Source organism: Leptidea sinapis, chromosome 45 (assembly GCF_905404315.1).
Source record: "Leptidea sinapis chromosome 45, ilLepSina1.1, whole genome shotgun sequence".
Classification (NCBI taxonomy): Eukaryota; Metazoa; Arthropoda; class Insecta; order Lepidoptera; family Pieridae; genus Leptidea; species Leptidea sinapis.
In genome coordinates this window covers 8237543-8265000 of record NC_066309.1, presented here as the reverse complement: position 1 = coordinate 8265000, position 27458 = coordinate 8237543, and the positions used below count along the sequence as shown (strand labels likewise).

The 27458-nt window shown below is 51.4% G+C and overlaps 5 non-coding genes and 2 pseudogenes across 5 annotated transcripts; all 7 read right to left on the bottom strand.

Moving 5' to 3' along the window:
- Positions 1-28: 28 nt before the first annotated feature.
- LOC126977678 (5.8S ribosomal RNA) lies at positions 29-185 on the bottom strand. The gene has a single exon (XR_007732352.1). It is a non-coding gene; the product is annotated as a 5.8S ribosomal RNA (ribosomal RNA).
- A 377-nt stretch (positions 186-562) lies between these two features.
- On the bottom strand, positions 563-2467 carry LOC126977609 (small subunit ribosomal RNA). Its single transcript, XR_007732284.1, has one exon. It is a non-coding gene; the product is annotated as a small subunit ribosomal RNA (ribosomal RNA).
- Positions 2468-5218: 2751 nt separating this feature from the next.
- On the bottom strand, positions 5219-11380 carry LOC126977760 (large subunit ribosomal RNA; annotated as a pseudogene).
- Positions 11381-11919: 539 nt separating this feature from the next.
- On the bottom strand, positions 11920-12076 carry LOC126977666 (5.8S ribosomal RNA). Its single transcript, XR_007732341.1, has one exon. It is a non-coding gene; the product is annotated as a 5.8S ribosomal RNA (ribosomal RNA).
- A 377-nt stretch (positions 12077-12453) lies between these two features.
- LOC126977608 (small subunit ribosomal RNA) lies at positions 12454-14358 on the bottom strand. Its single transcript, XR_007732283.1, has one exon. It is a non-coding gene; the product is annotated as a small subunit ribosomal RNA (ribosomal RNA).
- Positions 14359-17107: 2749 nt separating this feature from the next.
- Positions 17108-26395, bottom strand: LOC126977773 (large subunit ribosomal RNA; annotated as a pseudogene).
- Positions 26396-26934: 539 nt separating this feature from the next.
- LOC126977654 (5.8S ribosomal RNA) lies at positions 26935-27091 on the bottom strand. Its single transcript, XR_007732329.1, has one exon. It is a non-coding gene; the product is annotated as a 5.8S ribosomal RNA (ribosomal RNA).
- Positions 27092-27458: the final 367 nt, after the last annotated feature.

Below are 27458 nucleotides of genomic sequence, written 5' to 3'. Positions count from 1 at the left end.
ACGGCGTCGTCGTATTCTTTTATGCAGCCGGCCCTCAGACAGGAGTGGTCCTGGATATTTCTCCACGGACCGCAATGTGCGTTCGAAATGTCGATGTTCAAATGTGTCCTGCAGTTCACACTATGACGCGCAGTTAACTGCGTTCTTCATCGACCCGCGAGCCAAGTGATCCACCGTTCAGGGTAATAGTTTTTATATTTAGAAAATACGTGAACGATCTCTGTGTGTAACAAAATATTATGTGACGCACGCATTGCGCGTACGTCGTGATCTCGACTCGCTTCGCACTCGACATGAGCGCGTCGCGAGACGCACGCGCGTCGCGTACATGCGAACCGCGCCCGCCGAAGCGTCGTGCCGGAGACGTCGTGCCGGACACCCCCCCCACTTGCGGCGGGAGATGTCAGCGCGCGCGCGGCAAACGCGACAACGGAGCACAGAGAGCACATCGCGAGCGCGAAAATAATCAGTGATTGACACGTGATTGAAGTTATCATCGTCAACAGTCGGCTGTGAGCGAAGCGTGTCGGCGACAACGCTCGCGCACGCGACCGTTACACGTTAATGATCCTTCCGCAGGTTCCCCTACGGAAACCTTGTTACGACTTTTACTTCCTCTAAATGATCAAGTTTGGTCAACTTCCCAGCAACGCCGACGGCCGCGAAGCCACCGCGTGTCGGTCCGAAGACCTCACTAAATCATTCAATCGGTAGTAGCGACGGGCGGTGTGTACAAAGGGCAGGGACGTAATCAACGCGAGCTTATGACTCGCGCTTACTAGGAATTCCTCGTTTATGGGGGATAATTGCAAACCCCAATCCCCAGCACGAAGGAGTTTCAACGGGTTGCCCGGGCCTCTAGGCCAGGGAGAACATGTTGATTCCTTCAGTGTAGCGCGCGTGCGGCCCAGGACATCTAAGGGCATCACAGACCTGTTATTGCTCAATCTCGTGCGGCTCGAAGCCGCCGGTCCCTCTAAGAAGAATTTTAATACGCCGCCAGTGAGTTGCGCGACCCTGAAGCCGCGCACACCTAAATGACGACGCCTATTTAGCAGGCTAGAGTCTCGTTCGTTACCGGAATTAACCAGACAAATCGCTCCACCAACTAAGAACGGCCATGCACCACCACCCACCGAATCAAGAAAGAGCTGTTAATCTGTCAATCCTTCCGGTGTCCGGGCCTGGTGAGATTTCCCGTGTTGAGTCAAATTAAGCCGCAGGCTCCACTCCTGGTGGTGCCCTTCCGTCAATTCCTTTAAGTTTCAGCTTTGCAACCATACTCCCCCCGGAGTCCAAAATCTTTGGTTTCCCGGAAGCTGCCCGCCGAGCCATTGTAGTAACGTCGGCGGATCGCTAGATGACATATTTACGGTTAGAACTAGGGCGGTATCTAATCGCCTTCGAACCTCTAACTTTCGTTCTTGATTGATGAAAACACCTTTGGCAAATGCTTTCGCTGATGTTCGTCTTGCGACGATCCAAGAATTTCACCTCTAACGTCGCAATACGAATGCCCCCAGTTATCCCTATTAATCATTACCTCGGAGTTCTGAAAACCAACAAAATAGAACCGAGATCATATTCTATTATTCCATGCACGAAATATTCAAGCGGCATTTTGAGCCCGCTTTGAGCACTCTAATTTGTTCAAAGTAAAATTGTCGGCCCATCTCGACACTCACTGAAGAGCACCGCGATAGGATTTTGATATTGAACCGGCGTTTTACCGCCGGCTCACCGACGATATGCTCCGCAGACGTGTCAGTATCACCGCGGATGCGATGCACCGACAGCGCGGCGCACAAATGCAACTACGAGCTTTTTAACCGCAACAATTTTAGTATACGCTATTGGAGCTGGAATTACCGCGGCTGCTGGCACCAGACTTGCCCTCCAATTGTTCCTCGTTAAAATATTTAAAGTGTACTCATTCCGATTACGAGGCCTCGTAAGAGTCCCGTATCGTTATTTTTCGTCACTACCTCCCCGTGCCGGGAGTGGGTAATTTGCGCGCCTGCTGCCTTCCTTGGATGTGGTAGCCGTTTCTCAGGCTCCCTCTCCGGAATCGAACCCTGATTCCCCGTTACCCGTGACAACCATGGTAGTCGCAGAAACTACCATCGAAAGTTGATAAGGCAGACATTTGAAAGATGCGTCGCCGGTACTGGACCATGCGATCGGCAAAAGTTATCCAGATTCATCAAAATTAACGACTTCGGACGCGAGGCCCTCCGTCGATTGGTTTTGATCTAATAAAAGCACTCATCCCATCACTGGTCAGAGCTCTGATTGCATGTATTAGCTCTAGAATTACCACAGTTATCCAAGTAACTGAGTAAGATCTAAGGAACCAAAACTGATATATTGAGCCATTCGCGGTATCGCCTTAATACGGCTTGCACTGAGACATGCATGGCTTAATCTTTGAGACAAGCATATAACTACTGGCAGGATCAACCAGGGAGCTGCTGCAAACAACGATTGTTGTCGCGCTCAGCGCGTCATGCGTCGCGATCTCCCCTTAGGGCGTCGCGACTATGACATCTTGAACATATCGTGAGATATCCGTTCGCGCACTGTATACTATATATCTCAAAGGCATACGGTGCGCGTTGAACGAATCATAAATCGGCGATGGGCCGATTGTATGTTATGAAAGTTCAGTAACGAGAGTCCCTTCGGGTAATAATAAAAATGATGACACGCAATAGAAGCGGTATCAACGTATTAATATCGGTACACGTCGTGATCACAAATCGGATCGACGCCCGGTGCTTGAGAGGAGCGTGAACGTCTCGCACGAGTGAAATGCGCGACGCGTTCCGGCTTGCGGGCCCTCACGTTAAAAATCTTAACAGAGGGAAACCGTCGAAGCCCAGTCGGCGTCTTGGTGCGCGCAAAAAATTTACACGATCGCTTTCAACGTGACGAGGATCGCCGCAGCGTATGATACTATAGAGAGAGTGAAGAGAGGAATTATGAGAAACGAAATCACAAAAAACCTTTCAAATCACCAAATCAAATATCATCCGCATAGGGAAACTCGAAAACGCTCGATCGACACAGCGCGGTGAGTCTGTCTCATTTTTTATATTGTAAAAAAAGAACATATAAAACAACGCGCGACACAAACACAGACACAGACACACCAGCTCTGCCCCGAGAGTACCAACAACCGTATTGTTATTATATCATCGTCGTTATCATCGCGCGCATTCACAAACTTACTCAAATATAAATATATATTAAATAAAATATGAATGACGATGACGACGACGAGAATAATAAAACAGCAGCAGTTGTTGTGGCTGGGGGTGGTGGTTGGTGTTGTGCGTTTTTGTATTTTTGTCGCGTGCGTTTTTCACTCTTTTTACAAGAAAAAACTTGAGCGGCGTTGAATTCGGCGTCGCGAACCGTTCGCTACGGACTCGACTCTCGACGCCGACTGCCGTATGTGTGGTGCACGCGAACGATATGAACGTGTAAACTCTCTGATATGTGAATAAAGTGATTTTGATTTGATTTTACTATTTATTAATAACATAATATTGAATATGCATTGCGGCTTCGAAGAAAAAATCGTTTTTTTTTTTTTTTTTTTTTTTTTTTTTTACTTTATTAATAACGAGTACGATAATGATCAGTAATAAACGCGCGACACGTACATTTCATTTTCCCTCCGAAACCAAATAAAAAACCTCCAAAAAAAAATATATTTCAAATCAAATCAAAATTCTTATCATACATCAATCTTACTCACCCAAACTAAACATGCGTCTAAACGCAGCGCGAGACGAGCCAGCTACTTGATACTACCTAAGACAAGAACAAATTACGGCAAGCGTATGTTTATTTACGAGGGCGCACAACTTTTTAATAGTCTACCTTCATCTCTCAAAAAGATTAGGTCACTAAAAACATTTAAACGTGACCTATCAGACTATATTGTTTCAAAGTTTTTATAAAACACATGTCTGAAATTGTTTGTTATGTGACAGTGCCCTGTAAAAGTGTGTAATCTTAAATTTTGTGAAGAAGAATAAGTACTATAATGTGTAACATGTATGTACTGAACATCTAAAGAACGGCGGATAAATTATTACATCATATTTTTATGTTCTCATGTAAGTGACAATATTATGTTTTTAATGAGAAATAAATATCTTTAAACGTAATTCTTTCTTACTTACTTACTTACTTACCTATTTACTTACTTACTTAGTTGCTTACTTACTTACTTACGTACTTACTTACTTACTTAATCACATTCGTTTTTCGCGATTTTCAGCAAAACGGTAGGTAAGTTTTATCATAAAAGTATCTCGGACAAAAATTGTAGATCGTAAAATTATCCATTAAAAATGTATCAATACTTAGTGTTAGATTCAAAAAGTGAGTTTCCACGCCACCTATGAGGTAGTAGTGTACTTAGCGCGTTTTTATAAGTTTTTGAATAGTTATTATCTCAGAAACGGTGGCTCGTAGGAAAAAAAGTATCGGTACATTTTTTATAGATAATTTTATCACCTACACTTTTTCTCGTAGGTATTTTTATGATAAATTAATAATTAATAATTTATTTTATTTAATTTAAAAAAAAAAACGGACAGAACATGCAATTATTAGGGGACACGAATATTGGTCAAAAACTATAATGTTCTGGTGTACAAGGAACAAGAGAAAAGATGGAGACCGGCAGGGAGCGCCGCGCTCCTCGCGCTCGGCGGTACTCGTTATTGGAGAAAACAAGTAAGTGAGATATCCGTCCGGGGAGACCGGCAGGGAGCGCCGCGCTCCTCGCGCTAGGCGGTACTCGCTATTGAGGAATCGACCGTACCCGCTATTGGGGCCGATCGTACTCGCTTTTGGAATTTGCGCAGCGCGCCCAACACCACCGGAGCCGCCGCCGCCGCCGACGGCGATGTACACTTATCACAACACTCGACTCGACATAATAACCTGAAAATGATCGTACTCGTTATCATTAGAGTAGTCGCCGTGTACAACATCAACCACGTCTTTCAACTATAATAAATAATAATATATTGTAAAATTTTATAATCATGAGAAATCGCGTGACGCGTCCGTCACGACGAAATATCATGATAATATTATTTATATTATTATGTTATTATAATAATTATATGTTGGCCTGTTGTTTGTTTGCACACACACACACACACAACTCTGCTTCTCGGCGACGATGCGTCCTCGGACGAATCACCTGGCGTAGGGCTGAGTCTCAACAGATCGCAGCACGACGCTGCTCTACCGAGCACAACACCCCGCCAGGAACGTAAGTCGTCTACAGACTATTCCGAGCCCCGACATCGAACTGAGGTAAATTCGAAACTTCGACGCCGTGGTGCACGTGTTAATACCGCTCGCACCGTTCGTCGCGTTCCAAATGGGCTTCGACGTCGCGTCTTACGAATAAAACGCGACTAGTAAAGTCACATTGTTTAGAGCCTCCCGACACTCGGGGCTCCACAGTGAGTATATCCTTGCCGGATTCGGCTAGGCTGGCTTCGGCCTTAGAGGCGTTCAGGCATAATCCCGCGGATGGTAGCTTCGCACCACCGGCCGCTCGGCCGAGTGCATGAACCAAATGTCCGAAACTGCGGTTCCTCTCGTACTGAGCAGTATTACTATCGCAACGACACGCCATCAGGAGGGTAAAACTAACCTGTCTCACGACGGTCTAAACCCAGCTCACGTTCCCTTTTGATGGGTGAACAATCCAACGCTTGGCGAATTTTGCTTCGCAATGATAGGAAGAGCCGACATCGAAGGATCAAAAAGCAACGTCGCTATGAACGCTTGGCCGCCACAAGCCAGTTATCCCTGTGGTAACTTTTCTGGCACCTCTTGCTAAAAACTCTTTATACTAAAGGATCGATAGGCCGTGCTTTCGCAGTCCCTATGCGTACTGAACATCTGGATCAAGCCAGCTTTTGCCCTTTTGCTCCACGCGAGGTTTCTGTCCTCGCTGAGCTGGCCTTAGGACACCTGCGTTATTCTTTGACAGATGTACCGCCCCAGTCAAACTCCCCGCCTGGCAGTGTCCTCGAACCGGATCACGCGGGAGTTGTACGGCGACGAGCGTTGCCGCCACGTCGCCACTCTGCACGCTTGGAACGAAACACCGTACGCCCGCCGATATTATCGACCGCGCACCGCTTCCGCCCAACCGAGTAAGTAATGAAACAATGAAAGTAGTGGTTTTTCAGCGACGACCGCGAACGATCTCCCACTTATGCTACACCTCTCATGTCTCCTTACAATGCCAGACTAGAGTCAAGCTCAACAGGGTCTTCTTTCCCCGCTGATTCTCCCAAGCCCGTTCCCTTGGCTGTGGTTTCGCTAGATAGTAGATAGGGACATAACCCACCTCCTTCCCATGGTCTTACCGACCTTTCGGTCATCAAGACCTAGGTTCCGACCGAAACAGCGGGAGATGTACCGGTCCGGATATTCAGGTCCAGTACATTTCTTGACTCCCTACAAGTTCTCATTTTTTGCGTCCCTAGATGGCCCTCTCCCCCTTTCTGGGGGCGGCCGACCACAGCTATGGCTTCGTCGTTGGGCACTCCTTCTTCATCTTCTTCTCTTCTCTAAATCTTCCTTTCTGCGTCTTCGTTACCATCCTGGTTTACCCCTCCATCACTCTCCTGTCACGGTACCAACTTGTGGCAAATCTTACTAACCGCGAGAAGTTCTCCTCTGAGGACACTAGGTCTCCGTGATAAATTGGTCCCGGATTCTTCCTCTCCAGATGGTTCAATAGTTCGCCTCTAGCTTCATCGTACAAGCTGCATTCCCACAGCACGTGGTCGCGGTACTCATCCGTCACGCCACATGGACAAGTGCCGTCCCCCTTAAGCCCCAAGTCCCTAAGCCGGCCGTTGAAATTCCCATGACCCGTCAACAGCTGCGACGTGTAGTGGTCGGGCTGCACCCACGCCGCTAGGAGTCTTTCCCCGACACATGGGAAGAAGCGTCTGAGATCTCCACCTCTTTCCTCACGATCCCAGCGCTGCTGCCACATGTTTACCACTTCGGAATGGATGTCCTTTTTCAATACCGCGAGCTCCTTTTTTACCCTGTCACCCTTCGTCGCTTCTATCTTGCCCGCGCGATAAACTTCCAGATCGGCTGGAAGTACCCCAGCTAGTACTGGCAGTGCGGCCGTACTTGTTGAGCGGTACGCCTTGGTGAGAAGCACCAACGACGTTCGCTGTGTTCTGAGCAACCGGCTGGACACCACATACAGGAGCGACCTGTGATACCAGATGCTCGCCGCGTATGTAATGGTTGCAACGTACGTCCCCCTGTACAAGATCTTAAGTGCCTTGTATCGTATGCCCCAAGAAGTTGAAGATACCCTTGCCATCTTCCCGAAGCACCTCGCGGCTCGCTCTCCGATATCCAAGGCGTGATCGGCAAATGACCCCTTTCCATCAATCGTTATGCCTAAGATTTTAACTGATTCAACCGCACGAAGAGAATCTCCTCCCATTCTAATGACCGGGGGTCGCCCGAGAGAGCCCTTCAAGGTTATAGACTTGGTTTTCACCGACGAAAACCGGAGTCTATTCCTAACTCCCCATTCCGAGATTCTCTCGAGCGCCACCGCGGCATTGGTCTCGATAACAGCCCTTGAGTTTCCTTCGATGAGTAGCGTTACGTCGTCCGCGTATGCTATCATCCTGACCCCTTGTGGTACGCTCAGCTCCAAAAGGTCGTTCAACAGTATATTCCACAGTGTGGGACCTAATACGGATCCCTGTGGGCACCCCATTGTGGAAAGTTTCCACTCGACCTCTCCTCCTGCGAACATACCCACCCGCCTATTCAGAAAGTAAGAGCAGAGGCACCTGTAGATGTTGGGAGGGCAGCCGCCCTGCTTGTATTTAAGCAGGACCATAGGCCACCACGCGTTGTCAAACGCCCCTGATATGTCCAGAGTTATCGCTTGAACATATTTGTAAGAGCTGGTGGTCACTAAATCCATTATAGTGCTAAGCGCTGTTATTGTAGACCTCCCTTTCATGAATCCGTGTTGACGGGCTGATATACGACTGTACAGACCCGGAGTACATTCGCATATCAATTGCTCTAATATTTTCCCTAGTACTGGCAAGAGGGTGATAGGTCTATACGCCTTTGGGTCAGTCGCCTTCCCATCACCCTTTGGTAGATAGGGACAGCGGGAATCTCGTTAATCCATTCATGCGCGTCACTAATTAGATGACGAGGCATTTGGCTATCTCAAGAGAGTCATAGTTGCTATCGCCGGGCGGGGGGTCTGGGGGGCTGGCAAGCCCCCCAGCGCACCCGGCCCGACGTCGGATGGCGGTACTTACTGTCTGCCTTTCTAACTGCTAGAATCCCAACGCACACCGCCTACTAGGTAGGTTACAGCACAACAGCTTTCGCTCCAGTCCCGGTATAGTGCGTTGGTCAGACGTAGAGGGTCACAGACAACCAATTATGACTCTTCAATTTCGCCTGTTAACCCAGGCGGCAAGCACCCCCAGTCGCGGTACTCCACAGACGTTTCGCCCATACGAACCAGAGGCGGAGATCGGGACCCAGCCCACACTGGCCGTCTCCTATTGAGAGATATGCCTTAAGAGAGTCATAGTTACTCCCGCCGTTTACCCGCGCTTGCTTGAATTTCTTCACGTTGACATTCAGAGCACTGGGCAGAAATCACATTGCGTCAACACCCGCGAGGGCCATCGCAATGCTTTGTTTTAATTAGACAGTCGGATTCCCCTTGTCCGTGCCAGTTCTGAGCTGACCGTTGAACGGCGGTCGTACAGTACCGCGCCGATCGCGCACGAGACGAAACCGACGCGGACTTACGGCTAGGAAGATCCGCGAAAGGCCGGAACGCGGGTCCGGATTCAGCACGACGCGCGAGACCACCTTGCGATGGAGACACGCGCGAGCATCGACCAGGCCCGGCACCGGCCGCATCCGCTTCCCGTCCAAACCCGACACGCCCCGGTCCTCAGAGCCAATCCTTATTCCGAAGTTACGGATCCAATTTGCCGACTTCCCTTACCTACATTATTCTATCGACTAGAGGCTCTTCACCTTGGAGACCTGCTGCGGATATGGGTACGAGCCGGCGCGACATCTCCACGTACATCCCTCACCTGAATTTTCAAGGTCCGCAGAGAGTATCCGGACACCGCCGCAAATGCGGTGCTCTTCGCGTTCCGAACCATATCTCCCTTCTATAGGATTCCATGGAACTCGAACGCTCAGGCAGAAAAGAAAACTCTTCCCGGACCACTCGGCGGCGTCTTCAGGCCACTTTGGGTTACCCCGTCGAACACTCGCTTGAGAAACGAGAGAACGATTATTGAAACGGTTCCGCTGCCGGGTTCCGGAATAGGAACCGGATTCCCTTTCGCTCAAAGGGCGTTATTTATCATATACACAAAATATATATAAACACGCCGCATCGACATAAGATCTCTCCTTGAGCTTAGGATCGACTGACTCGCGAGCAACTACTGTTCACGCGAAACCCTTCTCCACGTCAGTCCTCCAGGGCCTCGCTGGAGTATTTGCTACTACCACCAAGATCTGCACCGACGGAGGCTCCAGGCGGGCTCACGCCCAGACCCTTCTGCGCACTCCGCCGCGCACGTCCTACTCGTTACGGCATAATACGCGTGCGCTTTGACACGCACGCGCCGATTGCCGGTAACGGTAGTGTATAGGCAAAACGCTTCAGCGCCATCCATTTTCAGGGCTGGTCGCTTCGGCAGGTGAGTCGTTGCACACTCCTTAGCGGATTCCGACTTCCATGGCCACCGTCCTGCTGTCATGAGCGACCAACGCCTTTCATGGTGTCCCATGAGCGTTTTTTAGGCGCCTTAACACTACGTTTGGTTCATCCCACAGCGCCAGTTCTGCTTACCAAAATTGGCCCACTTGGCACCGTCATCAGATCTCCGGCTTCATCGTTCGAGTAAGCCGGAGTTCTCACCCATTTAAAGTTTGAGAATAGGTTGAGGTCGTTTCGGCCCCAATGCCTCTAATCATTCGCTTTACCGGATGAGACTGTTACGAGTCGACGCCAGCTATCCTGAGGGAAACTTCGGACGGAACCAGCTACTAGATGGTTCGATTAGTCTTTCGCCCCTATACCCAGTTCCGACGATCGATTTGCACGTCAGAATCGCTACGGTCCTCCATCAGGGTTTCCCCTGACTTCGACCTGACCAGGCATAGTTCACCATCTTTCGGGTCCCAGCATCTGTGCTCAGAGCGCGCCCGCATTCGCTGATTGGAAACGAGACGCCTCGGGAGTGCGAGAGATCGATTTTTGACGACCGACGCTCCATCCTCCCTGAGCGCGCGACAAGCGCGCGCCTTCACTTTCGTTGCGCCTTTCAGTTTTGTCTGTTTGAATTCATAACTCAATGACTCGCACACATGCTAGACTCCTTGGTCCGTGTTTCAAGACGGGTCCTGCGAGTGCCCGAAACAGTAACATCGCCGACTGATACGCGCACAGTCCGAGACTACACGGCTGCGACGACAGCGGCGTCGCGTCAGCATCCGCACAAGGGCAGGATGTCGACGACGACTCTCGCTCGCGTCGGGCCGGACGCGTCCCCGGATGGAGACGCGTGCGCGTTTCATGACAAGTACCGTCCGCCGCCGGCCGGCGATCGTCACGGTCGGACGGCTGTGCGCGTGAACGCGCAGCCGCCCGGCTCCCGGACAACGCTTAGGCCGAACAGACGAACGGGTCGCGATGCATAATGTGTACTAAGAGAGAAGTGCACGCCGTCCGGGTGCGTCAACGGCGGCGACCGGTGAACGCGAGCACGAGTCTCGCGCACATCGCGGCACGCCGCCGTACGCCCCGGAGTGACGATGAATCTCTCCGTTCGTTCATTCGAGTTTCGCAGGTTTACCCCTGAACGGTTTCACGTACTCTTGAACTCTCTCTTCTAAGTTCTTTTCAACTTTCCCTCACGGTACTTGTTCGCTATCGGTCTCGCGGTTATATTTAGCCTTAGATGGAGTTTACCACCCACTTAGGGCTGCACTCTCAAGCAACCCGACTCTGAGGAGAGTCCCTCTCGCGGACTCGCTCCGTCGCTACGGGCCTGGCACCCTCTATGGGAAAACGGCCCCGTTCAAGACGAACTTGGACGGGAGCGGCGACCGCGAGAAAGCGGAACCTCCCTAACACCACATGTCCCGCGACCGTGACGACCGCGGGATTCGGCGCTGGGCTTATCCCTGTTCGCTCGCCGCTACTGAGGGAATCCTGGTTAGTTTCTTTTCCTCCGCTTACTAATATGCTTAAATTCGGCGGGTGATCCTCCCTGATCTGAGGCCAACGATAAAAAGTATGAGGCAGACACGATATCCGTCAGCGCAGCGACACCGTCGTGCGCGCGCCGCCAATAAGTCTCAACGACGTATCGTCGACCCGCGCACGTACCGCGATCGAAGCGCCCTTCGGACGTCGAGTCCGCCTACTCGTTTGCACGCTCACGTCGGGCCGAAATAACACGTGCAGCGCACGGGACGCGAACCGAAGGCGCAGCCACGCACGCCGTTCACATAGAGAGCTCTGCATAGATTAATTAAAATTAATCACGAGATATCCGCGTGTGACAGCGAACGAGCGCGCCCCGGTACCGCGCCCGTCTCCGTGACCCACGTCGGGCGTGAGGCGGAGACGGCGTTGCACGCGAACAGCACCACGCGTTGCGGCTTATTTTACATTTTCGAACGGATCGAGCGGGCCCCGGAAAACCGGCGGGGTTTACCCGAGCCCGGCCCGAAGACCGTCACTCGTTTTACACGTTTTTTAGGCGCGCAAACAGTGTTGTCAGCATACAGCGACGGCGTCGTCGTATTCTTTTATGCAGCCGGCCCTCAGACAGGAGTGGTCCTGGATATTTCTCCACGGACCGCAATGTGCGTTCGAAATGTCGATGTTCAAATGTGTCCTGCAGTTCACACTATGACGCGCAGTTAACTGCGTTCTTCATCGACCCGCGAGCCAAGTGATCCACCGTTCAGGGTAATAGTTTTTATATTTAGAAAATACGTGAACGATCTCTGTGTGTAACAAAATATTATGTGACGCACGCATTGCGCGTACGTCGTGATCTCGACTCGCTTCGCACTCGACATGAGCGCGTCGCGAGACGCACGCGCGTCGCGTACATGCGAACCGCGCCCGCCGAAGCGTCGTGCCGGAGACGTCGTGCCGGACACCCCCCCCACTTGCGGCGGGAGATGTCAGCGCGCGCGCGGCAAACGCGACAACGGAGCACAGAGAGCACATCGCGAGCGCGAAAATAATCAGTGATTGACACGTGATTGAAGTTATCATCGTCAACAGTCGGCTGTGAGCGAAGCGTGTCGGCGACAACGCTCGCGCACGCGACCGTTACACGTTAATGATCCTTCCGCAGGTTCCCCTACGGAAACCTTGTTACGACTTTTACTTCCTCTAAATGATCAAGTTTGGTCAACTTCCCAGCAACGCCGACGGCCGCGAAGCCACCGCGTGTCGGTCCGAAGACCTCACTAAATCATTCAATCGGTAGTAGCGACGGGCGGTGTGTACAAAGGGCAGGGACGTAATCAACGCGAGCTTATGACTCGCGCTTACTAGGAATTCCTCGTTTATGGGGGATAATTGCAAACCCCAATCCCCAGCACGAAGGAGTTTCAACGGGTTGCCCGGGCCTCTAGGCCAGGGAGAACATGTTGATTCCTTCAGTGTAGCGCGCGTGCGGCCCAGGACATCTAAGGGCATCACAGACCTGTTATTGCTCAATCTCGTGCGGCTCGAAGCCGCCGGTCCCTCTAAGAAGAATTTTAATACGCCGCCAGTGAGTTGCGCGACCCTGAAGCCGCGCACACCTAAATGACGACGCCTATTTAGCAGGCTAGAGTCTCGTTCGTTACCGGAATTAACCAGACAAATCGCTCCACCAACTAAGAACGGCCATGCACCACCACCCACCGAATCAAGAAAGAGCTGTTAATCTGTCAATCCTTCCGGTGTCCGGGCCTGGTGAGATTTCCCGTGTTGAGTCAAATTAAGCCGCAGGCTCCACTCCTGGTGGTGCCCTTCCGTCAATTCCTTTAAGTTTCAGCTTTGCAACCATACTCCCCCCGGAGTCCAAAATCTTTGGTTTCCCGGAAGCTGCCCGCCGAGCCATTGTAGTAACGTCGGCGGATCGCTAGATGACATATTTACGGTTAGAACTAGGGCGGTATCTAATCGCCTTCGAACCTCTAACTTTCGTTCTTGATTGATGAAAACACCTTTGGCAAATGCTTTCGCTGATGTTCGTCTTGCGACGATCCAAGAATTTCACCTCTAACGTCGCAATACGAATGCCCCCAGTTATCCCTATTAATCATTACCTCGGAGTTCTGAAAACCAACAAAATAGAACCGAGATCATATTCTATTATTCCATGCACGAAATATTCAAGCGGCATTTTGAGCCCGCTTTGAGCACTCTAATTTGTTCAAAGTAAAATTGTCGGCCCATCTCGACACTCACTGAAGAGCACCGCGATAGGATTTTGATATTGAACCGGCGTTTTACCGCCGGCTCACCGACGATATGCTCCGCAGACGTGTCAGTATCACCGCGGATGCGATGCACCGACAGCGCGGCGCACAAATGCAACTACGAGCTTTTTAACCGCAACAATTTTAGTATACGCTATTGGAGCTGGAATTACCGCGGCTGCTGGCACCAGACTTGCCCTCCAATTGTTCCTCGTTAAAATATTTAAAGTGTACTCATTCCGATTACGAGGCCTCGTAAGAGTCCCGTATCGTTATTTTTCGTCACTACCTCCCCGTGCCGGGAGTGGGTAATTTGCGCGCCTGCTGCCTTCCTTGGATGTGGTAGCCGTTTCTCAGGCTCCCTCTCCGGAATCGAACCCTGATTCCCCGTTACCCGTGACAACCATGGTAGTCGCAGAAACTACCATCGAAAGTTGATAAGGCAGACATTTGAAAGATGCGTCGCCGGTACTGGACCATGCGATCGGCAAAAGTTATCCAGATTCATCAAAATTAACGACTTCGGACGCGAGGCCCTCCGTCGATTGGTTTTGATCTAATAAAAGCACTCATCCCATCACTGGTCAGAGCTCTGATTGCATGTATTAGCTCTAGAATTACCACAGTTATCCAAGTAACTGAGTAAGATCTAAGGAACCAAAACTGATATATTGAGCCATTCGCGGTATCGCCTTAATACGGCTTGCACTGAGACATGCATGGCTTAATCTTTGAGACAAGCATATAACTACTGGCAGGATCAACCAGGGAGCTGCTGCAAACAACGATTGTTGTCGCGCTCAGCGCGTCATGCGTCGCGATCTCCCCTTAGGGCGTCGCGACTATGACATCTTGAACATATCGTGAGATATCCGTTCGCGCACTGTATACTATATATCTCAAAGGCATACGGTGCGCGTTGAACGAATCATAAATCGGCGATGGGCCGATTGTATGTTATGAAAGTTCAGTAACGAGAGTCCCTTCGGGTAATAATAAAAATGATGACACGCAATAGAAGCGGTATCAACGTATTAATATCGGTACACGTCGTGATCACAAATCGGATCGACGCCCGGTGCTTGAGAGGAGCGTGAACGTCTCGCACGAGTGAAATGCGCGACGCGTTCCGGCTTGCGGGCCCTCACGTTAAAAATCTTAACAGAGGGAAACCGTCGAAGCCCAGTCGGCGTCTTGGTGCGCGCAAAAAATTTACACGATCGCTTTCAACGTGACGAGGATCGCCGCAGCGTATGATACTATAGAGAGAGTGAAGAGAGGAATTATGAGAAACGAAATCACAAAAAACCTTTCAAATCACCAAATCAAATATCATCCGCATAGGGAAACTCGAAAACGCTCGATCGACACAGCGCGGTGAGTCTGTCTCATTTTTTATATTGTAAAAAAAGAACATATAAAACAACGCGCGACACAAACACAGACACAGACACACCAGCTCTGCCCCGAGAGTACCAACAACCGTATTGTTATTATATCATCGTCGTTATCATCGCGCGCATTCACAAACTTACTCAAATATAAATATATATTAAATAAAATATGAATGACGATGACGACGACGAGAATAATAAAACAGCAGCAGTTGTTGTGGCTGGGGGTGGTGGTTGGTGTTGTGCGTTTTTGTATTTTTGTCGCGTGCGTTTTTCACTCTTTTTACAAGAAAAAACTTGAGCGGCGTTGAATTCGGCGTCGCGAACCGTTCGCTACGGACTCGACTCTCGACGCCGACTGCCGTATGTGTGGTGCACGCGAACGATATGAACGTGTAAACTCTCTGATATGTGAATAAAGTGATTTTGATTTGATTTTACTATTTATTAATAACATAATATTGAATATGCATTGCGGCTTCGAAGAAAAAATCGTTTTTTTTTTTTTTTTTTTTTTTTTTTTTACTTTATTAATAACGAGTACGATAATGATCAGTAATAAACGCGCGACACGTACATTTCATTTTCCCTCCGAAACCAAATAAAAAACCTCCAAAAAAAAATATATTTCAAATCAAATCAAAATTCTTATCATACATCAATCTTACTCACCCAAACTAAACATGCGTCTAAACGCAGCGCGAGACGAGCCAGCTACTTGATACTACCTAAGACAAGAACAAATTACGGCAAGCGTATGTTTATTTACGAGGGCGCACAACTTTTTAATAGTCTACCTTCATCTCTCAAAAAGATTAGGTCACTAAAAACATTTAAACGTGACCTATCAGACTATATTGTTTCAAAGTTTTTATAAAACACATGTCTGAAATTGTTTGTTATGTGACAGTGCCCTGTAAAAGTGTGTAATCTTAAATTTTGTGAAGAAGAATAAGTACTATAATGTGTAACATGTATGTACTGAACATCTAAAGAACGGCGGATAAATTATTACATCATATTTTTATGTTCTCATGTAAGTGACAATATTATGTTTTTAATGAGAAATAAATATCTTTAAACGTAATTCTTTCTTACTTACTTACTTACTTACCTATTTACTTACTTACTTAGTTGCTTACTTACTTACTTACGTACTTACTTACTTACTTAATCACATTCGTTTTTCGCGATTTTCAGCAAAACGGTAGGTAAGTTTTATCATAAAAGTATCTCGGACAAAAATTGTAGATCGTAAAATTATCCATTAAAAATGTATCAATACTTAGTGTTAGATTCAAAAAGTGAGTTTCCACGCCACCTATGAGGTAGTAGTGTACTTAGCGCGTTTTTATAAGTTTTTGAATAGTTATTATCTCAGAAACGGTGGCTCGTAGGAAAAAAAGTATCGGTACATTTTTTATAGATAATTTTATCACCTACACTTTTTCTCGTAGGTATTTTTATGATAAATTAATAATTAATAATTTATTTTATTTAATTTAAAAAAAAAACGGACAGAACATGCAATTATTAGGGGACACGAATATTGGTCAAAAACTATAATGTTCTGGTGTACAAGGAACAAGAGAAAAGATGGAGACCGGCAGGGAGCGCCGCGCTCCTCGCGCTCGGCGGTACTCGTTATTGGAGAAAACAAGTAAGTGAGATATCCGTCCGGGGAGACCGGCAGGGAGCGCCGCGCTCCTCGCGCTAGGCGGTACTCGCTATTGAGGAATCGACCGTACCCGCTATTGGGGCCGATCGTACTCGCTTTTGGAATTTGCGCAGCGCGCCCAACACCACCGGAGCCGCCGCCGCCGCCGACGGCGATGTACACCTATCACAACACTCGACTCGACATAATAACCTGAAAATGATCGTACTCGTTATCATTAGAGTAGTCGCCGTGTACAACATCAACCACGTCTTTCAACTATAATAAATAATAATATAGTGTAAAATTTTATAATCATGAGAAATCGCGTGACGCGTCCGTCACGACGAAATATCATGATAATATTATTTATATTATTATGTTATTATAATAATTATATGTTGGCCTGTTGTTTGTTTGCACACACACACACACACAACTCTGCTTCTCGGCGACGATGCGTCCTCGGACGAATCACCTGGCGTAGGGCTGAGTCTCAACAGATCGCAGCACGACGCTGCTCTACCGAGCACAACACCCCGCCAGGAACGTAAGTCGTCTACAGACTATTCCGAGCCCCGACATCGAACTGAGGTAAATTCGAAACTTCGACGCCGTGGTGCACGTGTTAATACCGCTCGCACCGTTCGTCGCGTTCCAAATGGGCTTCGACGTCGCGTCTTACGAATAAAACGCGACTAGTAAAGTCACATTGTTTAGAGCCTCCCGACACTCGGGGCTCCACAGTGAGTATATCCTTGCCGGATTCGGCTAGGCTGGCTTCGGCCTTAGAGGCGTTCAGGCATAATCCCGCGGATGGTAGCTTCGCACCACCGGCCGCTCGGCCGAGTGCATGAACCAAATGTCCGAAACTGCGGTTCCTCTCGTACTGAGCAGTATTACTATCGCAACGACACGCCATCAGGAGGGTAAAACTAACCTGTCTCACGACGGTCTAAACCCAGCTCACGTTCCCTTTTGATGGGTGAACAATCCAACGCTTGGCGAATTTTGCTTCGCAATGATAGGAAGAGCCGACATCGAAGGATCAAAAAGCAACGTCGCTATGAACGCTTGGCCGCCACAAGCCAGTTATCCCTGTGGTAACTTTTCTGGCACCTCTTGCTAAAAACTCTTTATACTAAAGGATCGATAGGCCGTGCTTTCGCAGTCCCTATGCGTACTGAACATCTGGATCAAGCCAGCTTTTGCCCTTTTGCTCCACGCGAGGTTTCTGTCCTCGCTGAGCTGGCCTTAGGACACCTGCGTTATTCTTTGACAGATGTACCGCCCCAGTCAAACTCCCCGCCTGGCAGTGTCCTCGAACCGGATCACGCGGGAGTTGTACGGCGACGAGCGTTGCCGCCACGTCGCCACTCTGCACGCTTGGAACGAAACACCGTACGCCCGCCGATATTATCGACCGCGCACCGCTTCCGCCCAACCGAGTAAGTAATGAAACAATGAAAGTAGTGGTTTTTCAGCGACGACCGCGAACGATCTCCCACTTATGCTACACCTCTCATGTCTCCTTACAATGCCAGACTAGAGTCAAGCTCAACAGGGTCTTCTTTCCCCGCTGATTCTCCCAAGCCCGTTCCCTTGGCTGTGGTTTCGCTAGATAGTAGATAGGGACATAACCCACCTCCTTCCCATGGTCTTACCGACCTTTCGGTCATCAAGACCTAGGTTCCGACCGAAACAGCGGGAGATGTACCGGTCCGGATATTCAGGTCCAGTACATTTCTTGACTCCCTACAAGTTCTCATTTTTTTGCGTCCCTAGATGGCCCTCTCCCCCTTTCTGGGGGCGGCCGACCACAGCTATGGCTTCGTCGTCGGGCACTCCTTCTTCATCTTCTTCTCTTCTCTAAATCTTCCTTTCTGCGTCTTCGTTACCATCCTGGTTTACCCCTCCATCACTCTCCTGTCACGGTACCAACTTGTGGCAAATCTTACTAACCGCGAGAAGTTCTCCTCTGAGGACACTAGGTCTCCGTGATAAATTGGTCCCGGATTCTTCCTCTCCAGATGGTTCAATAGTTCGCCTCTAGCTTCATCGTACAAGCTGCATTCCCACAGCACGTGGTCGCGGTACTCATCCGTCACGCCACATGGACAAGTGCCGTCCCCCTTAAGCCCCAAGTCCCTAAGCCGGCCGTTGAATTTCCCATGACCCGTCAACAGCTGCGACGTGTAGTGGTCGGGCTGCACCCACGCCGCTAGGAGTCTTTCCCCGACACATGGGAAGAAGCGTCTGAGATCTCCACCTCTTTCCTCACGATCCCAGCGCTGCTGCCACATGTTTACCACTTCGGAATGGATGTCCTTTTTCAATACCGCGAGCTCCTTTTTTACCCTGTCACCCTTCGTCGCTTCTATCTTGCCCGCGCGATAAACTTCCAGATCGGCTGGAAGTACCCCAGCTAGTACTGGCAGTGCGGCCGTACTTGTTGAGCGGTACGCCTTGGTGAGAAGCACCAACGATGTTCGCTGTGTTCTGAGCAACCGGCTGGACACCACATACAGGAGCGACCTGTGATACCAGATGCTCGCCGCGTATGTAATGGTTGCAACGTACGTCCCCCTGTACAAGATCTTAAGTGCCTTGTATCGTATGCCCCAAGAAGTTGAAGATACCCTTGCCATCTTCCCGAAGCACCTCGCGGCTCGCTCTCCGATATCCAAGGCGTGATCGGCAAATGACCCCTTTCCATCAATCGTTATGCCTAAGATTTTAACTGATTCAACCGCACGAAGAGAATCTCCTCCCATTCTAATGACCGGGGGTCGCCCGAGAGAGCCCTTCAAGGTTATAGACTTGGTTTTCACCGACGAAAACCGGAGTCTATTCCTAACTCCCCATTCCGAGATTCTCTCGAGCGCCACCGCGGCATTGGTCTCGATAACAGCCCTTGAGTTTCCTTCGATGAGTAGCGTTACGTCGTCCGCGTATGCTATCATCCTGACCCCTTGTGGTACGCTCAGCTCCAAAAGGTCGTTCAACAGTATATTCCACAGTGTGGGACCTAATACGGATCCCTGTGGGCACCCCATTGTGGAAAGTTTCCATACGACCTCTCCTCCTGCGAACATACCCACCCGCCTATTCAGAAAGTAAGAGCAGAGGCACCTGTAGATGTTGGGAGGGCAGCCGCCCTGCTTGTATTTAAGCAGGACCATAGGCCACCACGCGTTGTCAAACGCCCCTGATATGTCCAGAGTTATCGCTTGAACATATTTGTAAGAGCTGGTGGTCACTAAATCCATTATAGTGCTAAGCGCTGTTATTGTAGACCTCCCTTTCATGAATCCGTGTTGACGGGCTGATATACGACTGTACAGACCCGGAGTACATTCGCATATCAATTGCTCTAATATTTTCCCTAGTACTGGCAAGAGGGTGATAGGTCTATACGCCTTTGGGTCAGTCGCCTTCCCATCACCCTTTGGCAGTACTATTAATCGGCCTTCTTTCCATACATCAGGGAACACACCCTCATCTATACATTTCCCGTACATTAACGTCATCTCACATGCGGCCACCTTCCACGCTGCTTTAACTATACGTGCGGTGACACCATCAATTCCTGGAGCTTTGTCCGGCAGGTTGCGAATTATCGTGCCTATTTGCTCTCTGGTAGGGGGACTTACCTTCTGCCCGCTGGGTAAACAGGCCGCCGCCAGGCGAACCTGCATATGGTACGCCGAGTCGGTCGCCCGGTCGTCGTCCGGACACATCACTGCCAGTATCCCACCCATGGCGCCGCGGATGTCGTCAGCGAATCCCTGCGCAAGCTTCAAACCGTTTATGACGTTCTGAGGCGGGCGCACCCTGCCTGTAGCAGCACGGTATGCCATACCCCATGGATCGTCATTCCCACTGTCAGCAAGACGCGAGAAGTGGTTGGTCTCCGCTTCCCGCATGGATCTCCTATAGAACGCACGTGCACGATGGAAGCGCGTTCTGCAGATTTCTTCTGCCAGTCCGCCCGCGCGCCGAGACTGTTGCCATTCCCGACGCATCCGGTTGTGCTCCCTACGAAGGAAGTCAAGTTTCCTTGACCACCATTCATACCCCTGCACCCGGTCTTTCCCCTTGGCGAAACCTAGGCACTCCCCAGCTGTACGACTCAGCATATCAGCGAACTGTTTGCACACGTGTTGTGCCGGCTTTCGGCAGTCGAGTCTGCCTGCTCGCCACGAGAGTGTGGTACAGAACCGGTCCCAATCTACCCTTCGATCCCGGTATCTCGTTGGTTCCCCTCCTGGTTCTTGCTCTCCCTGGTACCGTGCGGCTGATGGGCTATTCTTGACGATGGAGAACGTGATAAGTTGGTGGTCGCTGCTGCTTACTTCCTCCCGAACTCTCCATTGGCGTACAGGGACTCCTCTGGTTGTTATAGTAACATCGATGTTAGAGGAACCGTTGATCGTGTTAAATGTGAACGGCTCCCCCTCCTTATTGTGCACAAGGAGCCCCTTCGAATGTATAAAGCTCTCCATCGCCAACCTTCTTCTGTTTACCTCCGCACCTCTTCCCTCATATTGCTCGCGGCGGCTGTGCCAGAGCGGCGAGTGGGTGTTGGTGTCGGCCCCGATGACAATTGGTTTTCCCTGGAGTGCTTCCAGTACGCGGTCCAAGTGGTGTATATGGGTCTCTATGTTCTCGCAGTACTGGAAGTATGCCGACACCATATACAGATCGCCGCCATCCCCCCGGAAGTGTGCCACGAGGCAGTGCGACGTCGATAGTTGAGGCAGGATCATTCCGGAGATCTTGGTGCTATTTACGTATATTCCTGCCTTTGAATCTTCCGTGCACTGCAGCAGCCCCGGCAGCTGGGCCCTCGCATACTGTTCTTGGACAAGAACGATACCGAGACCCAGCCTTTGGGCGATTCCCGGGAGTTCCGCTGTTGCCGTGAGCGCTCCTTGAAGGTTTATCTGCCCGACGTACATGTGTTCATTCTTATGAGCCATAGTCTGTGCGTTCGGCAGCCCTCTTCTGCGCCGCTATCCGCGCTGGACAAGTAGGTGCTGCCGTCTTATGGTCTTCCGACTGCTTCCCGGCCTTCGCGCAGGTGGCGCACCGTGACTTCGTAGACTTACAGTCCTTGTGGCCATGCCCAGCTGTACCGCACTTGCTACAGGTCTCCTCCTCAGCCTTGCAGTGTTTTGCAGAGTGCCCGTACCACTGGCACTTCATGCAGCACGTCACTTCCAGGAAGTCGCGCACCAGGTACCTCTCCCATTCAAGGTATACCCGCTCCCTGGACATAAGGCGGTCCCTCCATGTACCGCTGCATGCTAGCACCACAGTGGTACAACTTCCCCCCTTTGACTTCTTGTAGAAGGCCACTTTTGGGAATCCTTCCTTTTCCGGGACGTCCGCGAAGTTCTGCTTCCTCAGCGCCCCCAGGAACTCCTTCTCGTCCTTAATGTGGCCCTCGACGTTAATAATAGCCACCAATGGTGTCCTTTGGCCTGCATCCTGGACTCTCAGGGTCGAGGGCATGGCCTTCTTAATTTTTTCGGCGTCCTCCTTAGTCCTTGTTTGCAGGACTACGCCTGCGTTCCCTACCTTCCTCAGGCGCGCGACCTGCAGTCCCATCGATGTTGGCTTTATAGCTTCCTTCAAGACGGCCTTGGTTTCCTCCGCCGTCTTAACTCCGCTGTTGTCCGCCGGGTACACCGCAAGTACGCTACCCATCCCCTGTGGCTTAGGCTGCGTTGTTGACCTTCCAGTTCTGAGCGTACTGGCATAGCTCCTGGTTTCGCTCCTGTCTGGTTCTCGGGATGTCGCAGTGTGTGCGCACTCCTTCGCTTTGGCCAGTCTACCGGCCAGAGTCGCGACAACGGCTGTGAGACGTTGCACTTGCGTGCCTATATGTCCAATATCCGCTTTATTCAATTTGCTTGTGTTCCCAGTTGCCGCAGCCATGATCTCGCTACCGGCTAAGTTGGCGAACTCAATGAGCTCCTCGGTTTCGCACTCCTTCATGGCCCTGCTGCTGCCCTCATTGCTGCTGCTTGTAGAGGGCTCCAACTTCCTCCGAAGAGCCTCTTGCAGCTCCTCCGGCGACTGAAGCGGGCGCTTCTCCGCGCCCCTCAACTCCTCCACACTTCCGAAGCCCCCTGGGGGGGTCCTCGCTAGTGACCTCCTTGGGGTAAATAGAGCTAACGATTCAAGCTCGTCTAGCTCCCTCCTCTTCTCCTCTACCGCCTCCCAGTAGATAGGGACAGCGGGAATCTCGTTAATCCATTCATGCGCGTCACTAATTAGATGACGAGGCATTTGGCTATCTCAAGAGAGTCATAGTTGCTATCGCCGGGCGGGGGGTCTGGGGGGCTGGCAAGCCCCCCAGCGCACCCGGCCCGACGTCGGATGGCGGTACTTACTGTCTGCCTTTCTAACTGCTAGAATCCCAACGCACACCGCCTACTAGGTAGGTTACAGCGCAACAGCTTTCGCTCCAGTCCCGGTATAGTGCGTTGGTCAGACGTAGAGGGTCACAGACAACCAATTACGACTCTTCAATTTCGCCTGTTAACCCAGGCGGCAAGCACCCCCAGTCGCGGTACTCCACAGACGTTTCGCCCATACGAACCGGAGGCGGAGATCGGGACCCAGCCCACACTGGCCGTCTCCTATTGAGAGATATGCTATACGCAAACAAATGGACAACAATCTCCCCACATTTGTCCTATCAACACCTGGCGCCAAGCCACTACGAGTCCGACGCCAATGGAGGGGCACTGGTAGCCTCCCAGTGGGCTCCCCTCCCCCATAGCTCCCGTGTCGGTAAAGCTACCTCCACCACGTTTGACGGGTAACCGCCGAGGAACCTTTCGGAACCATCTACTTCAGATCAATTGAAGGCCACCGCGCCCGTTGCTCGGATAACCGAGATGGGGTGGCTAATTGACCAACTTTTTTGGGTGAGCTCCCTGAAGTACAGCTGAACACCCTATACCGACTGTCTAATAACAGACGTGACAACATACATCGCGCCTGTTTTGCTCCCGTTATCTCCACCATTACCCGCGCTTGCTTGAATTTCTTCACGTTGACATTCAGAGCACTGGGCAGAAATCACATTGCGTCAACACCCGCGAGGGCCATCGCAATGCTTTGTTTTAATTAGACAGTCGGATTCCCCTTGTCCGTGCCAGTTCTGAGCTGACCGTTGAACGGCGGTCGTACAGTACCGCGCCGATCGCGCACGAGACGAAACCGACGCGGACTTACGGCTAGGAAGATCCGCGAAAGGCCGGAACGCGGGTCCGGATTCAGCACGACGCGCGAGACCACCTTGCGATGGAGACACGCGCGAGCATCGACCAGGCCCGGCACCGGCCGCATCCGCTTCCCGTCCAAACCCGACACGCCCCGGTCCTCAGAGCCAATCCTTATTCCGAAGTTACGGATCCAATTTGCCGACTTCCCTTACCTACATTATTCTATCGACTAGAGGCTCTTCACCTTGGAGACCTGCTGCGGATATGGGTACGAGCCGGCGCGACATCTCCACGTACATCCCTCACCTGAATTTTCAAGGTCCGCAGAGAGTATCCGGACACCGCCGCAAATGCGGTGCTCTTCGCGTTCCGAACCATATCTCCCTTCTATAGGATTCCATGGAACTCGAACGCTCAGGCAGAAAAGAAAACTCTTCCCGGACCACTCGGCGGCGTCTTCAGGCCACTTTGGGTTACCCCGTCGAACACTCGCTTGAGAAACGAGAGAACGATTATTGAAACGGTTCCGCTGCCGGGTTCCGGAATAGGAACCGGATTCCCTTTCGCTCAAAGGGCGTTATTTATCATATACACAAAATATATATAAACACGCCGCATCGACATAAGATCTCTCCTTGAGCTTAGGATCGACTGACTCGCGAGCAACTACTGTTCACGCGAAACCCTTCTCCACGTCAGTCCTCCAGGGCCTCGCTGGAGTATTTGCTACTACCACCAAGATCTGCACCGACGGAGGCTCCAGGCGGGCTCACGCCCAGACCCTTCTGCGCACTCCGCCGCGCACGTCCTACTCGTTACGGCATAATACGCGTGCGCTTTGACACGCACGCGCCGATTGCCGGTAACGGTAGTGTATAGGCAAAACGCTTCAGCGCCATCCATTTTCAGGGCTGGTCGCTTCGGCAGGTGAGTCGTTGCACACTCCTTAGCGGATTCCGACTTCCATGGCCACCGTCCTGCTGTCATGAGCGACCAACGCCTTTCATGGTGTCCCATGAGCGTTTTTTAGGCGCCTTAACACTACGTTTGGTTCATCCCACAGCGCCAGTTCTGCTTACCAAAATTGGCCCACTTGGCACCGTCATCAGATCTCCGGCTTCATCGTTCGAGTAAGCCGGAGTTCTCACCCATTTAAAGTTTGAGAATAGGTTGAGGTCGTTTCGGCCCCAATGCCTCTAATCATTCGCTTTACCGGATGAGACTGTTACGAGTCGACGCCAGCTATCCTGAGGGAAACTTCGGACGGAACCAGCTACTAGATGGTTCGATTAGTCTTTCGCCCCTATACCCAGTTCCGACGATCGATTTGCACGTCAGAATCGCTACGGTCCTCCATCAGGGTTTCCCCTGACTTCGACCTGACCAGGCATAGTTCACCATCTTTCGGGTCCCAGCATCTGTGCTCAGAGCGCGCCCGCATTCGCTGATTGGAAACGAGACGCCTCGGGAGTGCGAGAGATCGATTTTTGACGACCGACGCTCCATCCTCCCTGAGCGCGCGACAAGCGCGCGCCTTCACTTTCGTTGCGCCTTTCAGTTTTGTCTGTTTGAATTCATAACTCAATGACTCGCACACATGCTAGACTCCTTGGTCCGTGTTTCAAGACGGGTCCTGCGAGTGCCCGAAACAGTAACATCGCCGACTGATACGCGCACAGTCCGAGACTACACGGCTGCGACGACAGCGGCGTCGCGTCAGCATCCGCACAAGGGCAGGATGTCGACGACGACTCTCGCTCGCGTCGGGCCGGACGCGTCCCCGGATGGAGACGCGTGCGCGTTTCATGACAAGTACCGTCCGCCGCCGGCCGGCGATCGTCACGGTCGGACGGCTGTGCGCGTGAACGCGCAGCCGCCCGGCTCCCGGACAACGCTTAGGCCGAACAGACGAACGGGTCGCGATGCATAATGTGTACTAAGAGAGAAGTGCACGCCGTCCGGGTGCGTCAACGGCGGCGACCGGTGAACGCGAGCACGAGTCTCGCGCACATCGCGGCACGCCGCCGTACGCCCCGGAGTGACGATGAATCTCTCCGTTCGTTCATTCGAGTTTCGCAGGTTTACCCCTGAACGGTTTCACGTACTCTTGAACTCTCTCTTCAAAGTTCTTTTCAACTTTCCCTCACGGTACTTGTTCGCTATCGGTCTCGCGGTTATATTTAGCCTTAGATGGAGTTTACCACCCACTTAGGGCTGCACTCTCAAGCAACCCGACTCTGAGGAGAGTCCCTCTCGCGGACTCGCTCCGTCGCTACGGGCCTGGCACCCTCTATGGGAAAACGGCCCCGTTCAAGACGAACTTGGACGGGAGCGGCGACCGCGAGAAAGCGGAACCTCCCTAACACCACATGTCCCGCGACCGTGACGACCGCGGGATTCGGCGCTGGGCTTATCCCTGTTCGCTCGCCGCTACTGAGGGAATCCTGGTTAGTTTCTTTTCCTCCGCTTACTAATATGCTTAAATTCGGCGGGTGATCCTCCCTGATCTGAGGCCAACGATAAAAAGTATGAGGCAGACACGATATCCGTCAGCGCAGCGACACCGTCGTGCGCGCGCCGCCAATAAGTCTCAACGACGTATCGTCGACCCGCGCACGTACCGCGATCGAAGCGCCCTTCGGACGTCGAGTCCGCCTACTCGTTTGCACGCTCACGTCGGGCCGAAATAACACGTGCAGCGCACGGGACGCGAACCGAAGGCGCAGCCACGCACGCCGTTCACATAGAGAGCTCTGCACAGATTAATTAAAATTAATCACGAGATATCCGCGTGTGACAGCGAACGAGCGCGCCCCGGTACCGCGCCCGTCTCCGTGACCCACGTCGGGCGTGAGGCGGAGACGGCGTTGCACGCGAACAGCACCACGCGTTGCGGCTTATTTTACATTTTCGAACGGATCGAGCGGGCCCCGGAAAACCGGCGGGGTTTACCCGAGCCCGGCCCGAAGACCGTCACTCGTTTTACACGTTTTTTAGGCGCGCAAACAGTGTTGTCAGCATACAGCGACGGCGTCGTCGTATTCTTTTATGCAGCCGGCCCTCAGACAGGAGTGGTCCTGGATATTTCTCCACGGACCGCAATGTGCGTTCGAAATGTCGATGTTCAAATGTGTCCTGCAGTTCACACTATGACGCGCAGTTAACTGCGTTCTTCATCGACCCGCGAGCCAAGTGATCCACCGTTCAGGGTAATAGTTTTTATATTTAGAAAATACGTGAACGATCTCTGTGTGTAACAAAATATTATGTGACGCACGCATTGCGCGTACGTCGTGATCTCGTCTCGCTTCGCACTCGACATGAGCGCGTCGCGAGACGCACGCGCGTCGCGTACATGCGAACCGCGCCCGCCGAAGCGTCGTGCCGGAGACGTCGTGCCGGACACCCCCCCCACTTGCGGCGGGAGATGTCAGCGCGCGCGCGGCAAACGCGACAACGGAGCACAGAGAGCACATCGCGAGCGCGAAAATAATCAGTGATTGACACGTGATTGAAGTTATCATCGTCAACAGTCGGCTGTGAGCGAAGCGTGTCGGCGACAACGCTCGCGCACGCGAC